The following is a 16950-nucleotide window of genomic DNA, read 5'->3' as shown; positions in this document are numbered from 1 at the left end:
GTCTTCATTATATGCCAGCCCCTCTTCTAAGTGCTTTACATATGTTAACTCATTTAATCTTAACAACAACATTGTTAGGTGGCTATCACTATTATCCCTGTTTTAGAAATGAAGAACTTGAGGCACCTTGCTTAAGGTCACACAGTATGTAGGAAAGCCTGGCTGAGATCCCAGACAAGTTTAGCTACAGGGCAATGTTCTGAATCATTATGCTCCCTGCTTCACTATTCTCTTCCTTCTGCCTGTCCCCACCTCTGCATTTCTGAATCCCATATACAGCCTTCAAGTCTCAACTTAAATGGCACTTTTTCTGTGAAGACTTTCTTGATCTCCCACTATCCTTGTTTCTCCTGAAATTCCCTAGCCTCTTGCCAATATTTAGCTTCTAATAGAGCTGACTTTCTAACTTGTCTGTATTTCAATGTATTTGCCTTTGCCTCACCTGAGGTAAGCTCCTTAAAGTCAGAAGCTTATTTCATTATTGATCTTTGTTTTAACTCCAGGACACATAGTTTGTAGTTTCATTCGTAACAGGTATGTCATAATTTTTTTTTTTGGAAATTGAAGCAAAAAGAAGCAAACAATGAAAAAAGAATGTGATAAATGGATTATCCTCTGATATTTTATTATATTTTAATACCATATTCAAAGCCACTGAACACATTTGTCCGAATAAAATAAATTCTAATAAACTGAGAAAACTATCTAAGACTTTTCTTCTCCATGCCTCTGTATCATTTTTCCCAATCACCCTTTTGTTTTTCTGACAAATATCTACCTTAAGCACTATCCTTAAGGTCTGAGCTTAAATGTCACTTCCTCCCAAGGCTGTTCTTGAGGCTGTCCATCTAATAACCCCAGGGATGATGACAGATTTCCTCTGTACCTCTTATGGAGCTTCTGCCTAACATTACATAATCCATCAGATTGTGTTGAGGTGTTTACTTGACTTCTCATTAGGCTGGGAATAGAGGGCCATGGACTTCATCTTTATGTGGCTGGAGGAATTAGCAGAGGAACCCTGTCCCCACACTCACAGCCTTTAATCAGAAAAAACCCCATTGCTAAGTATAGACTATAACTTAGGCTGCACCCATCCCAGAGTAACAAAAAGCTGCCATTCTGTACTACTCTGGTGGTTATGAATGCCTAGAGCTGCTCTGGGCAGGTTTCTCACTAATAAAGAAAATGTTCTTATTTCAATATCAGTTTAGACCTTACCATCTCTGAGAATAACATTAATACTTTCTCTTAGAAGCTGTTGCTTACATTATAGGTTAGCCAGTACTATGGTTTGAATTTTTATCCCCTCAAAAACTCATTTTGAAATTATTTGCCAATATGACCAAATTAAGAGGTGAGACTTTTAAGAAGCCATGAGAGTTCCACCCTTGTGGGTGGGATCAGTGACCCTGTGAAAGGAAAAGTTTGGCCCCCTCTTGCTCTCACTTGCCCTTACACCTTCTGCCATTGGATGGCACAGCAAGAAGGTCCTCACAAGATGCTGGCCCCTCTATCTTGAACTTCCCAGACTCCAGGACCATAAGAAATTTTTGTTCATTATAAAGTACCCAGCCTGTGTATTCTGTCATGGCAGCACAAAATGAACTAAAACATTCAGTAAAGGAGCCAGCAGGTCTGCAATTTTGCTGGTGGGAGTTTTAAGAAGGAAACTTATGTTGAGGCCTCCCCTGACTAGAGGACCACAGCCAAACGCTTCCTTCACCCATACATCCCATTTTCCCTTAAAGTGTAGGCTTTCTGGGATTTTTGTACTTGGCAGTGGAGAGGAGGTCTAGATTTTTTACACTAAGAAGCTTGCTTGAAAAAGGGTTATTTTGGCTGGGCATGGTGGCTCATGCCTATAATCCCAGCACTTTGGGAGGCTGAGACAAGGGTATCACTTAAGCATAGGATTTCAACAGCAGCCTTGGTAACACACTGGAACACTTGTCTCTACAAAAAAAAAAAATGTTTTAAATAAAAAATGGTCAGGCATGCTGGTGTGCTTGTAGTCCCAGCTATGCGGGAGGCTAAGGTGGGAAGATTACTTATGTCTGGGGAGTTGAAGCTGCAGTGAGTCATGATTGTGCCACTGCATTTCAGTCTGGGCAACAGAGTGAGACCCTTTCAAAAGAAAGAAAGGAAGAGAGAAAGAAAGACAGGGAAGAAGGAAAGAAGGAAGGAAGGAAGGATGGAAGGAAGGAAGGAGACAGAAAGAAAGAAAGAGAGAGAGAAAGAAAGAGAGAGAGAGAGAGAAAGAAAGAGAGAGAGAGAAAGAGAGAGAGAAAGAAAGAAAGAAAGAAAGAAAGAAAGAAAGAAAGAAAGAAAGAAAGGAAGAAAGAAAGAAAAGAAAGAAAGAAAGAAAAAGAAAAAGGAGGTATTTTTTGTGGGACAATGATGAAAAAAAGCCAAAAATACCCAGAGAGTAGGCATGCTATCCCCTGGCAGCTAGGGTGGCTGGGGAGTTGTGGTCTAATTTCTCTGCGATTCAAGGTAAAGTACAGTTGAGCTAAACTCTCTCTTCTAGTTGTAATTTCCTCTGCTTTCATTCTCTGATGTGGAAATTCCCAGTCTCAGATAGTGCTTTAGGGCTGCTGAAGACAGTGGGTGGTAACAGGAAAATGCAACTTGTCTCACCCCTCCGTCTTTGGCCTCAGTGGAGAAAAGGTGTCAATGGTGCTAAGTGGTGCTGAGCTTCAAGTGGTATTGCAAGATGACTGCGAGCAAAGCTGGGGTAGCGGAAGACTCATGATGCTAGAGGAATAGCTGAAAGCAGACATTCACACAATAGAGTAATACAAAAACTTTGGATTTCTCCAAAGGAAAGGAAAGCACCACTCCCTGAGGACAAAAGAGAATTATAGAAAAAAATCCTATAATAGACATTCAGTAAATGTTTGATACCAATCCAAAACCCAAAAAGAAATACTTCTACTGCTCTTCTGAAAGTCAAAGACAGAAAACTTGGACACTCGACTAAAATAATTCTTCATATAGTGAGAAGGAGGAAGTATAGTTGAATCTATAAGAGCTGTTCTCTAGGCAATGCTGTCCAATAGAACTTTCTGCAATATTGAAAGATTATGGATTACACTCTATGTCTGTGCAGTCCAATATGGCAGCCCCAACCACATGTTGCTATTATGCACTTAATATGTGGCTAGTACAATTAAAAACTAAATTTTAAATTTTAATTAACTTAAATTTAAGTTAAATACATGTGCTGATAGCTACCATATTGAACAGTGCAACTTTAGACTCATGCTGACTTACATTTGATTCCCAGCTGTACCTTTTACAACTCATGTGCTCTGAAGTAAGACAAGAAGCCTTTCTAAGCTTTAGTGGCCTAATGTGTAAAATGTAAATATTAATAACACTCTTTGGAGAGTGTTGAGGATTAAATGAGATAGTGCATATAAGTGCTTAACAGTACCTAGTACAAAGTACATGCGAAATATATATTAGTAAATTATTTAACATCAAGATAGATGACAGTAATATGAACTACAAGCTTTTTTATCAATTGGAATAACAGAAGAATAGTTATTTTAATAAAGAAAGAGTTGCTCTCTGTTCCACTGCCATATTTTATTTTCTTCATAGCATTATCATTTTCTAGAAGTTATATTATTAATTTATTCATTTACATGGTTTTTATGTCTTTGCAATGCAAGAACAGTGTGTAAGTTCACAAAAAAATTTTTTTCTTATTGTTCTTCCTCTTCTTTTTCATAAGCCCAGTATCTTGTTAAGCACCTACCCATGATAGGTTCTTACTAAGCAGTTATTGAGTAGATTAATAACTTAACAAATTAACCTAATCTCATTCTGACCTTCAAAAAACCTTAGGGATACTACTCCTTACCAAAAGAGAGAAGAAAAGATGCTTTTTCTCCCACAATGGAGAGTGCATAATGAAAGACTAATGATGGATAAATATAGGATGATTTTATAAATCAGTACGAATCAATTAAGACCAAAGCAAATGCTACCTTTTTTGATATTTAGAACTTCAACTCTTTGGATTCTTTTATTACATAATTGCTCAAAAATTAGTGAGTAATTTAGATTACTATACATATAATTTGCCAATAAAAATGATGTTCTATCAAAATTAATTGCCTTTTATTTTTGTCAAACCTATTTTTAAAGAATTCAATCAAAATATTAAAACGTTTTCCAGAAAATAAAGCTCAATTAACATAAATGAAATGAAGATAACTACACTTTTATATGATGATGTGCCTCAAATGCATTTTTCATGCTTTAGTACTCAGCAAAAGCATAACATAATAAAGTTTTAAGAAACATTGAAATTATCTCTAATTTGCAGATCCAACATAGTCAAAATATATTGTTAATAAAATTAACATTCACATAATGGCACTGCTACCAAAGTATAATTAATATAAACTGAACTGGATTATAATTTACTGGGAAGAATACTCCACTAATTGCCAAAGAAGTGCCTGAATAGTGATTGACACCTGTAGCACACAGAAATTTAGTCAGGATTTACAATCTCAGAGGATCTTTAATCTAATGCTTCAAGGTAGGAAGAGAAGAGATTAGAAAACATACTCTACTTCGTACAGAAAAACTGGTATTTTTTATTTGATTGCTTTCTTCCTCTTTAAATTATTGGGTATGAGCATCAGGTCTATGGGCAGGGAAGTGAATAGGTTTGCATCATATATTTAGATCCAAAATAACAATCATTATAATAGGTAACATGTAATTCTTACTATCTGTTCATCACTGTTCTAAGACTTTATTTGTAAATTGTCCAATCCACTTTTTCCCTGGCCAGATAATTCAAAGCCAACATTTCCAAACTAAATTCATTACCTTTCCCATGTTTAAAGACAAACTTTAGACACAATAAATTTAACAAAATTTATTTGCACAGAGTGACCCATGACTCAAGAAGCACTCAAAACCAGAGCAGGTTCAGAGAGCTCCATCCAGCAGTCTGAGCAGTGAGGTTTCATAGGCCAAACACAGAAGCAAAATAGAGAAATCACCTGATTGGTTACAGCTAGATATCTTCCTTATTTGGGCATGGTGTGACGAGGCATTTGCCTTATTTGGGCATGGTATTATCAATTGGCTGCCAGTGATTGGCTAAAGCTGTACTATTTGTGATTGGCTGAAACCTGGTTATTTGTTAAAAAGAAATATACTCCTAACTTAGGTTTCAGCTTGTTTATGCACTAAGTTAGGTAGTAATTTGTTATGTAAGAACTGAAAGTACTCAGAGAGCCTCAGGCTAATGGCCTCCTGCCTATTTAATTACACACCCATGAACTTGCAAATCCTTTGAGTTATTTTCTTAACTATTTATTGGTGGAAATGTACCCTCTTAAAGAAAACCTGGGTCCAGGCACAGTGGTTCACCAGTAATCCTAGAGCTTTGGGAGGCTTAGGTGGGAGGATCACTTGAGGCCAGGAGTGTAAGCAGCCTGAACAACATAGTGAGAGCCTGTCTACAAAAAATTTTTACAACTAGCCAAATGTGGTGGTGCATACCTGTAGTCCTAGCTACTGGGGAGGTTGAAGCAGGAGATCACTGGAGTCCAGGAGTTTGAGGCTGCAGTGAGCTATGATTGCACCACTGCACTCCAGCCTAGGCTACCAAATGAGACCTCATCGCTAAAAAGAAAAGAAAAGAAAACCTGAAAAATTAAAATATATATACAAAACAGATGAGTTTAATATTGGGTACGTTGAAAATGCATGCATGATACATGACATAATTAAAATACAACTTTGCTTTTGGCTCTCCATTATCTCTCTAAAATTTATTCAGCTGGGTAGTCTCCTACACCAGAATAAAAACTCTATCAGGTCTAAGAATTTTTAAATTCCACTCTTCAGTGACAGTTATACAATGAGTTTAGTCACACCAAAAAAAGCCTCAGTTCCAGAGAGCAGAATGGTGGTTGTCAAGGGCCTGGGGCAATGAAGAGTTACTGTTTATGCGGAATGAAAGAGTTATGAAGATGGATGATGGTGATGCTTGCACAGCATTATGAATGTATTTGATAACACCAGACTGTACACTTAAGAATGGTTAAGTTGGTAAATTTTATGTCATATGTATTTTACCGCAATAAAAATAATTGGGGAAAAAGTCTAATTCAAATATTATATGTGCAGCCACATACAATAATTAAAACTCTGAACTTGACTAAATGCTCCTTCTCTGCTTGGCTCCATCAGAAGGCTGGAAGTCTGCAATGAGAAAGGCACTTGTGGTAGCTGCTTCTCTGTTTGTTCACAGTGCTTTCCCCAGCTGGGTCATAAGCCCTGGCCCTCTTGTGTGGGTTCAGAGGAGGGAGAAACGGAAAGGGGCAAGAAACGACTAACTTATCATGAACTGGTCTCATATTGCATGCTCCTGGCTAGTGAGTTCAGCTGACCTCCCTCTCTGGTGGGGTTTTACTGGGTCTCTGTCTCTGTATTTTACCACTGTGCCACTCTCTCCTGACCCAGAAGGATGACTTTCCCTTTTAGGTGGTCACTTATAACTCCTTTCTCAGGCATACTTCCATACTCTTTCTGCTGAGGACTTCATTCCAGGAGGCCTATAGGACAGATGCAGAATTTCCACTCCTGTGCAGCCCACATCTAGTCCATTTGAAACATGCATCACTTGCCTTGACAATGTATTTGAGGCAGGCTGATCCCAGAGTGGCAGCAACCACTGCCAAAGCAATTAGTCATCCCTTGTCTCTCCTTCTAGACTTTCTGGACAAGAATCAGACCCCAAACCACAGTTCACCTTAGTTCTCTCAGAGAGAGTCAGGCACCAGTTCTCACAACTGCAGGGAATACATTCCAAAGTCTACCAAATATCCCTTTCTTTCACTAAGCTTGGGCAAGATGTAAAATCCCCTGCCACTTCCCTCCTAAAGGCAGGTGATGAGATTTTAGAGCATGAAGAAAAGTATTCCTAATTACATTTATTTAGCAGTCTTCTCTCCCTTCCCATCCTCTGAACACTTTTTATTTCTTTGCTCTGCTAAGTCAGGGAATTGATTCTCAGAGAATTCCTTTACTAAGTCTTTATTTGCAGATACGTCCCACTCTCCATTTGGGTATCAATAGTTACTATCTTAGTGCCTCAATTGAACCTGAGGCAGAAGAGTCTGACTCTAACATGAATATAAAAGCTAGTTGAAGTCTAAGCTTCTGTAACAGAGAGACCCAATCAAAATAGATTAAATAAGACTGAGGCTTGACTTTTCTGGATCAGAAAGGCTGTTCTCTTTATTAATTTAGCACTCAATTTCCTTCCATGTTAATGCTCAGCCATCCTCTAAGGATGTAGCTCTTAAATCTGTTGGCCCCTGAACCCTTTTATACTTTTAAAAATTATTGAGAAACCATGAAATCTAAACCACTGCCACTTCCAAATGTTGGCAAGGATGCAGAGCAAGAGAAGAGCTCATTCATTGATGGTAGAAATACAAAACTGTACAGCAACTTTGGAAGATAGTTTGGCAGTTTCTTACAAAGCTAAACATACGCTTACCATATGATCCAGCAATCGTGCTCCTTGGTATTTACTCAAATAAATTGAAAGCATGTCCACAAAAAAACCTGCACATGGATGTTTATAGCAGCTTAATTCAAATTGCCAAAACTTGGAATCAAGATGTCCTTCAGTAGGTGAATACATAAATAAACTGTGGTACATCCAGACAATTGAATGTTATTCAGTGCTAAAAAGACATGAACTATCAAGCTATAAAAAACATGAAAAAACCTTAAACGCATATTATGCAGTGAAAAAAGCCACCTGAAAAGGCTACATACTGCATGATGCCAATTACATGGCACCCTGGAAAAGGCAAAACTATGGAGAAAGTAAAATGATCAGTGGTTGTCAGGGGTCGGGGGAGGGAGGGATGAGTAGGCAGAGCACAGAAGATTTTTAGGGCAGTAAAACTACTCTGTATGATACTATAATAGTGGATACATGTCATTATACATTTGTCAAAATCCATAGAATTCACAATGCCATGAATAAACTCTAATGTGTGGACTTTGGGTAATAATGATGTGTCAATGTACATTCATCGATTGTAACAAATGTATCACTCTGGTTTGGGATGTTAATAGTTGGGGAGGTTGTGTGCATTTGGGGAGGAAGCATATATGAAAACTCTCTATATTTTCCACTTGATTTTACTGTGTACCTAAAAAGTCTGTAAAAAAAATCATGTCAAAATAAAATTTCTGAGGACTCCAAAGAGCTTTGGATTTTATGAATTATATCTATCAATGAATATTGCATTCAAAATTAAAACTAAAATTTTTACAATATTTATTAATTCTTTCAAAAATAGTACTCAACCCATTATATATGAAAATAAGTAATATATTTCTGGGAAAAACAGATCTATTTACTAAAACACAAATGTAATGAGAAGAGGGAAATTGTTCTGTTTTTGAAAATCTCTTTAATGTTAAATACCTGGGTTAATAGAAGTCGGTTAGATTCTCATATATTCTTCTGCATTCAGTCAGTTTCACTGTATAGTTTTCATTAAAATGGATGAATAAAAGCCAGCCACACAGAGTTTTGTAGTTGGAAAATGAAGGGCTACTCTAATAGTCTTTTGAGATAATTATGGCTATTCTTGTTGGATACTATACCAAAATTTGACAAGTTATAGGATAGTTAAGATAGAATATCCTATAGGATTATAGAGGAGTTATACCAAAACTTAATAAGTAATAGGATAGTTGCAGGGTAGAATCTTAAATCTGATATTAATGAACTGTTCATGTTCTATTATATTAAAATCCATAGGTTTATCATGCAATTTGCATGGGTTTTTTTTTTTTTTACTATGTGTGAGGTTGTAACATCCATTGGTCATTTAGAAAGCACTGGTTAACTGAGTTAATGTAGGTTCAAATTGCATGATAAACCAATAGATTTTAATATAATAGGACATGAACAGTTCATTAATATCAGGTTTAAGATTCCACCCTGCAACTGTCCTACGACTTACCAAGTTTTGGTATAACTCTCCTATAATCCTATAGGATTGACACACCTCATTATGCAATATTTTAAAAACATATTAATTAATATACTGTCAACATCATCAACAGAAGTATTTACATATTGGGAAGTTATTGAGGTCACGGCAGCAAATATAAGTTTTTTTAAACATATTTTTGCTTACCTGCTCAAATTTTAACATTGGCTGACTTCATTCATTTTCAAAAAATGTCTGCTGAAATCCCCAAGTCTAAATAACCATAGTTTTTCTGTCTACCTATTTAAATACAAATGGTGGTACACCACAAAACAACAAAAAGCAAGTTCATCTATTCAAACTCATACAGGCTTTGAGACACCCCTCATACTTAGGCATGCAGCAGAAGAATTGGATGCACACTTGCCATTTTGTCACACTGAATGTTAAAAAGATGTATTCTCAAAGGCCAATATTTAATAAAATTAAGGATTTTAACTACTTCATCAAGGAAAACCTTAGGTGAAACTGGCACTTTTCACTACTGTGTAGTAATGAATCAAATGACTACTTTTTCAATAGAGTGAACTGCCTAGATTTGTGCTAAAGTGACAGTTTTACCCATCATTAATTTTGCACCCGCAGAGCCAATGTCAACATAATGTATAAAGCAAATAACAAGTTAATATTGCAGTGAAAATAGTTTTGACCTCTCAGACCCTCAAAGTGTCTTCCAAACTTGCAAGAGTCTGCACCACACTTTGAGATCAACTCTCTTAGAGCTCTGTCTGCATCTGCATGGTCCAACTTAGCTGACCTCCGTATCGGCCTGTTGTATGGGGAAAGCTATTGAAGCAAAATGAGTATGTGTCACTTCTGCTTACATTATACTGGTAAGAACTTGATCACATGATATTAATTAGCTATTTCTGAGTAACAGCCCACCATGAAAACTTAGTGGCTTAAAGTAACAACCATTTTATTCAGCTCATTATCCCGTGGGTTGGCAATGTAGACTACATTCAGCTGGGTAGTTTCTGTCTCTATTAGAATCCCTCATGCATCTTTCATCATCTGCAGGTCAGCTAGGTGGTTTTGCTTCTGGGGGTTTCACTGACTGTCAGCTGAGGAGATGAGGAGACTAGCCATGTGTCTTTCACCATCCAGCAGGCCAGCCCAGTCTGTGACGGTAGTCACAGACAACCGTGAAATTCTAAGAGAGGGCAATGGTACAAAAGGCCTATTGAGGTCTAGGTTCGGAGTTCACACAATATCACTCCCACTGCATTCTATTAGGCAAAGCAAGTCATGAGGCCAGCTCATACTCAGAAGGTGTGAAATAGACTCTGCAGAATGAAAGGAGAAGCATCAAAGTCATATTGCAAAAGAGTATGAATACAGGGAAAGGAATAATTGCAGCTAGTTTACAAGTACTCTACCACACATGGCCAAAACTAGCTGCCAAAAAGTGTGATAGAGTCTTCGAATGGCAGCCATAAACTTATGAGTAGGAAAAACATATCTCTTGGGAACAAATCAGCAGTTTGTAAAGATTTCCATTGTTCCCCAATTCCCATCAAAATTACCACCAATTTTTTTAGACACTTGACAATTTGATTCTAAAATTTATGTTGAAAAGCATATGGTTTTTCTACATGAGAAGTACCAAGACAATGCTAAAGAGGAGCAAGATGGAGACATTTTCCTTTGCAGATATCAAAACCAATGTAACAGATTAAAGGCCAGAAACAAACCCATGCGTATATTAAAAACTCTATTATAAATATGTATTACGTATCTGTGGGAAACTAAGGACTATGTTAGTCCATTTTGTGCTGCTATAGAATACCACCGACTGGGTAATTTATAAGAAACAAATGTATTGGCTCACAGTTTTGGAGACTGGAAAATCCAGGTGTTGGCATCTTGCCAGGGCTTCCTTGCTGCATCATCCATGGCAGAAGGTGGGAGAGTAAGAGAGAGTAAGAGAGAAAGAGGGAGCCAAACTTGCCATTTTATAAGCGAACCAATCCCACCCATGAGGGTGGAGCTCTTCTTGTCTAATACCCCTTCAAAGTCTTACTTCTCAATACTCTTACAATAGCAATTAAATTTCAACATGAGTTTTGGAGGGGGCAAACATTCAAACCATAACAAGGACAAAAGACTTCAATGTAAAAGGCAAAACCAGAACAATTTTAGAAGGCAATACCAGGCATATCTTTATGACCTGGAGGAAAACAAGGATGCTTTATGTAAGACCCAAAGTTACCATAAGGGGAGGAAATAGCCACATTTAATTATACTAAAATTTGGGCTTCCTGTTCATCAAAAGACACAATAAAGAACATGATAAGACAAACCAGTGTGAAAATGAACAGAGACAGGTAAGTAGATGAATGGAATAGAACAGCAAGACAGAAAGGTCTTACACTGGTCATGAACCATAAACTGCAAGAGAATATTTGCAATACAAATAACCAACAAAAAGTCACTATCTAAAATGTATGAAGAACTATTAAAAAGGGCAAAAGATGACATTTCAGGGAAGAGAAAATACTTATGGTGAATACACACAAAAAAAGATGTCTAGTCTCATTAGTAATTAGGGAAACGAAACCAAAATCAAATGGCATTTATACTGCCCTGATTTTGCAAATATTAAAATATATGCTGTCAAGTATCTTCATATGAGAATGTTTAACAACAGAAACACTTATAGTCTGCTAGTGGGAGTGTATCAGTACAACCCCCTTTGAGAACAGTTTGACAATATATAATAAAGTATATATAGCATACCCTACTCCTCAGCAATTTCTCTCCTACATGTATGTATTAAAGACAGCCTTGCACAAGTGCATGAAAAGACATACAATATTCATAGAAGAAACATTACTCATAGGAGCAATATTTGGGGGGAAAAACAAATATCTAATTCTATATAGATAAATTATATATTTATATTTTGGAATATCATATACAGTGATTAAAAGTGAATGAAACAACAGGAAGGATTCCCCAAATTTTATGTTAACAATAATTTAAAAAGATACAAGCAAGTGATAAAAAAAAAGTATGCTGCATATTTCCTATTATGATAAAATAAAGCCAAAACTAAACAATACACTGCCTAAGGATTATAGATGGCAGTGCTGGTTTATTCTATTGACAACCTGACTAAGCTAGGAACTACATATCCCAGAGTTCTCTACCCTGTGCAGATTGAAGTAAAACTTGGTCAAAAGAGGAACTTGAACAAGATATTGGAAGCAGAGTGAAGCAGCATCCAGTTTTCTCAAAAGATCTGTGCCATCAAATGTGGTGACAGACATGCAGAAGTGCCAGGAGGTTGCAGCTTATACTTCCTCTCCTCAACTCAGCTCCCAGCCCTTCTTCCTCACTGGAGGCCTGCTGACCAACAGCAGACCCACAGAAGGGGCAGCTACAGTGGCAATCACTTCCCATAGGATTCTCCTCCATCTCCCTCTTTGTGGCACCACTCCCGTTGCTAGATGCACTTGGATTCTTAGCTCCTCCTTGAAATTCCGACTTACCCATCAACATGGTGCTTCAGGAGGGCTGGTTAGTGGTTTTTACTCCATTTTTCGCACTTCCCCTTTCAGATGTTCACTGAAAGGTATAGGAGGTATAAGGTGTAAGTCCTATAATAACTCCTATCTTAAATCATTTATAGTGGCTCTTCTTTCCCGATGAAATTCTGAGTGATGTAATGACAAAGCTACAAAGGAACAACTTAGCGTCTGGTGGGGAGGAGAATGAACAGAATTAAGGCAGGGCACACAGGGATTTCAGAGCCACTGGAGCTTTCTTTTCCTTAAGATGGGTATGGGTATGGGTATGCAAGCATTCATTTTATTAATATTATTTAAATTGCACAAAATATAATATATACTCTACCTGTGATGAAGTTTCCAATTAAGAGTTAAAAACAAACAAAAACATAGTGAGATGTATTAAGCCAGAGAGTTCAAATCTTCAAGAAAAGTCTAAAAGACTTAAATGTAAAGCAGAGAAAGAATTGCCCCTGGTCAAAGAGGAAGGCATTGTTAGCTCCCTGAGACTTGGTCTCTGTGCAGCTAGAGGCAAAAAGAAGCAGTCAGATCCGGAGAGCCAGGTGTTGAGGCAGCAGACTGCTGGCTTCCCAGTGTTTGGAGTGTGGGTGGAGTGGTGACCAGTGACAGGTAGGGGATTGAAGAGAACTTTTCTAAGGGGATAGCAATGTGCTAAAAGCAGGAGGGTGCATTGATTCTACCCAGGATGGCAGGTGCTGTCAGGAAAAGGCAATGTGATCCCAACTGGATGACCATAGCTGGAAATGATGTTTTCAACTACAATACCATCCTCTAGAGAAACTGAAAGACACAGCAGAGGATGAGTTTTTCCAAAGGGCCTCTTAGAGGAAACATGGAGAGCTGGTGGAAGCTGGGTTTGATGGTGAGCTAGATTGATGGGTGGACCTCAAGTAGGGGGAGCTGGGGAAACAATTGTGATGGTAACACTAGCAGCCACCATTTACAGGATGCTTACTTATCTTCCTGACTTCCAAACATTGGGTCTCCTCTTTTCCAGCTAAACTCCTCTGATGATCCCGTTGTCAGAGGATGCAGACTGTGGGGTTTGTCTCATTATTGTGCTGCCAGCGCCCCTTCAATGGTCCCTGATATGGTTGGCTCTGTGTCCCTACCCAAATCTCATAATTTTCAATACTAGCTACAGGCTGCTAATTTCTATTTTAGCCGGACCTTTCCCCTGAACTCCAGACTTCCATATCCAACTGGCTTCTTGATACATTAGCTTAGATGAAGGTGATTAATTGGCATCTGGTATGTCCAAATATGATGTTGATGTCCTTAACCACATTAACTATCCCCCTACCCTAGCCCCAAACCTGCTTCTCTCACCAGCCTGCCCACCTCAGTAAATGACAGTAAATGACAATTGCATACTGACTATAGTTTAGACAAAGAAGTTGGTGTCTTTCTCGACTGCTCTCCTTCTCTCACATCCTACATGTGATGCCTCAGCAAATCCTGTTACTCTGCTTCAGTGAGACTTGTCTTCCTTCTGTTTTCTTAACCCACCATATCTTGCTGCCTCAGGATTTTTGCACCCATTGTTCCTTCAGCCTGGTATTCTGTGTCCTGAGAAAACTGACTGGCTGGCTCACTCATCCCATTTAGTCTTTACTCTAATATCTTAATGAGGCCTCTTTAACTAGCATAGTTAAAATTATAGACCAGCCCTCCAACATTTTGCAGTCCTTTTTCTTGCCTTATTTTTCCTCTTAGCCCTTATCATCATTTAATATAATATAAATGTTCTTATTTAACTTACTTTCTGCTATTATACATACACACACCACACCACACACACACACACACACACACTCACACACATACATACACACACCCAAATGTAAGCTCCAAAAAAGTGGAGATTTATGTCTGTTTGGTTCATTTTAGTGGTCTCAGAAGTAGAACAGTGCCTGGCACATAAGAGGCCCTCAGTGGGCTGCGCGAGGTGGCTCACGCCTGTAATCTCTACACTTTGGGAGGCCGAGGCAGGCTGATCACCTAAGGTCAGGAGTTCGAGACCAGCCTGGCCAACATGGTGAAACCCCTTCTCCACTAAAAATACAAAAATTAGCCGGGTGCCATGGTGTGCGCCTGTAATCCCAGCTACTCGAGAGGCTGAGGCAGGAGAATCGCTTGAACCCAGAACGTGGAGGTTGCTGTGAGCAGAGATTGCACCACTGCACTCCAGTCGACAGAGCAAGACACTGTCTCAACAACAACAACAAAAAGCTCTCAGTGAATACTTGCTGAATAAATGGGTGAGTGAGTGAATGCAATCTCTCAGGCACTGTAAGTGCTTTACATGAAATCTCACAATTTCCATTTAATTATTCCCATTTTACAGACAAGGAAACTGAGGTTTTTAGATATTTTTATTGGATTTGCCCAAGGTCACATGGCGGTGAGTGGCAGATCTGGGCAGTGAACTCCAGCAGCTTGATTCCAGAAACCTCACCCTTAACTGTAATGCTAGCCTTTCCCAGGATGAAAGTCCGTGACATGGTCCTACAAAGAAGCTGGAAGTGAAGTACCAGAGAAACCAAATGTAAATCCCAAAAGCAGGAATAGAATAATAAACAAGAGATGGAGCCAATTCTCTAGAATTAGATGCAACTGGGTAACAACGGTGCACGGGAGGGGTGGGAGTGGAGCTGTGACCAGGAACAGACACTCTCAGTTGACCAGCTCACCCTTAGAGGCCAGGGTAGATATACCTCTGTGTGTGTCAGTAAAACAGCTAAAATGAACCGGATTCCAAAATTATGAGAGATGGGAAGTGGATGCAGACTGTAGGTTTTGTCTCATTATTGTGCTGCCAGTGCCCCTTCAATGGTCCCTGATATGGTTGGTTCTATGTCCCTACCCAAATCTCATCTTGTAGCTCCCATAATTCCCACATCTTGTGGGAGTGACCTGGTGGTAGACGATTGAATCCTGGGGGCGGGTCTTTCCCATGCTGTTCTTGTGATAGTGAATGGGTCTCACGAGATCTGCTGGTTTTAAAAAAGGGAGTTTCTCTGCACAAGCTCTCTCTTTGCTTGCCGCCATCCAAGTAAGATGGGACTTGCTCCTCCTTGCCTTCCACCATCTTCGTGAGGCTTCCCCAGCCACGTGAAAACTGTGAATTCTCCATTAAACCTCTTTCCTTTGTAAATTGCCCAGTCTCGGATATGTGTTTATCAGTAGCATGAAAAAGGACTAATACAATCCCTTATTAAGCTGGCCAGGGGAGAATCTGATACAGAAAAACTATTCTGTTGACATATAAGTGATCAAAACCAGATGTGGAACGAGATATAAGGGATTAAGATTATATTTCTTCTTTTGATTTGTTTTAAAAATAGCTTTAATTTAGGATACAAAATTTCAAAAGCAATTAATATTTATTACATGTACATTTGTTCTGCTGCTTCAAACTATGTGACTTTGGGTGAATTGATTCATTTCTCCATGCTTGCATCACTATTCTCCTCTATGGAGGAAGTATGAAGTATTTGTTATGATTGGAGACAATAATAGTAAAAATCTTACAGGGTTGTGAATATTAAATGAGACCGACACATAAAGCACTTAGAACAGTGCCTGGTATATAGTAAACATGAAATAAATATTTATCATTACAGATATAAAATATAAGGCTATTTTGTTTATTATTACATACAGACAGACCCTCTGAGCACCATGAAATAAGTCGAATCATGAATAAGAAAACAAAGTTTGATGAAGATCAATTTATGGGAGAGTAGTTAAAGCAGCATAATAAAAATGCAGAATAAGATATGTAGCTAAAATTTCAATAGGGAACCTTTGTTCTGAAAGAATGTCAAAGGTCCTTTGGAAAATCAGGACCAGTAAACAAGGTCATGTTGTGTCCAGCATGTATTAGAGAGAGAGACTGAACATAATCCTAGAATGATGAAATATCATTTGGACATATTAAACCCCATCCAATCCTGCACAACAGTGTCTGTTACCAGTATAAGAGTGTCATGTTAACATTCAAGTGGCAGGAAATTAAACACTTGAGTTTTCCACAAAACCAAAAGCAGAAAATAAATGTACATTAAAATAAATTCTGTGGTTAGTTTTCTTTAGCATGATGTTTTGACCAAAAATTGTCTAGAGGGGTCCCCTATTATGGTTATCAGCGAATGATTTAGGTATGGGACTCCTGGCACTTTGGGAGGCCGAGGCGGAAGAATCATTTGAGCCCAGGAGTTTGAGACCAGCCTGGGCAACATAGTGAAACCTGTCTCTACAAAATATAAAAAACTTAGCCAGACATGATGATGCGTGCCTGTAGTCCCAGCTACTTGGAAAGCTGAGATGGGAAGATTGCTTGGGCCCGGGTG

The sequence above is a fragment of the Pongo pygmaeus genome, chromosome 3, assembly GCF_028885625.2.
Source record: "Pongo pygmaeus isolate AG05252 chromosome 3, NHGRI_mPonPyg2-v2.0_pri, whole genome shotgun sequence".
Taxonomy (NCBI): Eukaryota; Metazoa; Chordata; class Mammalia; order Primates; family Hominidae; genus Pongo; species Pongo pygmaeus.
Note: the sequence above shows the minus strand (reverse complement) of the source record.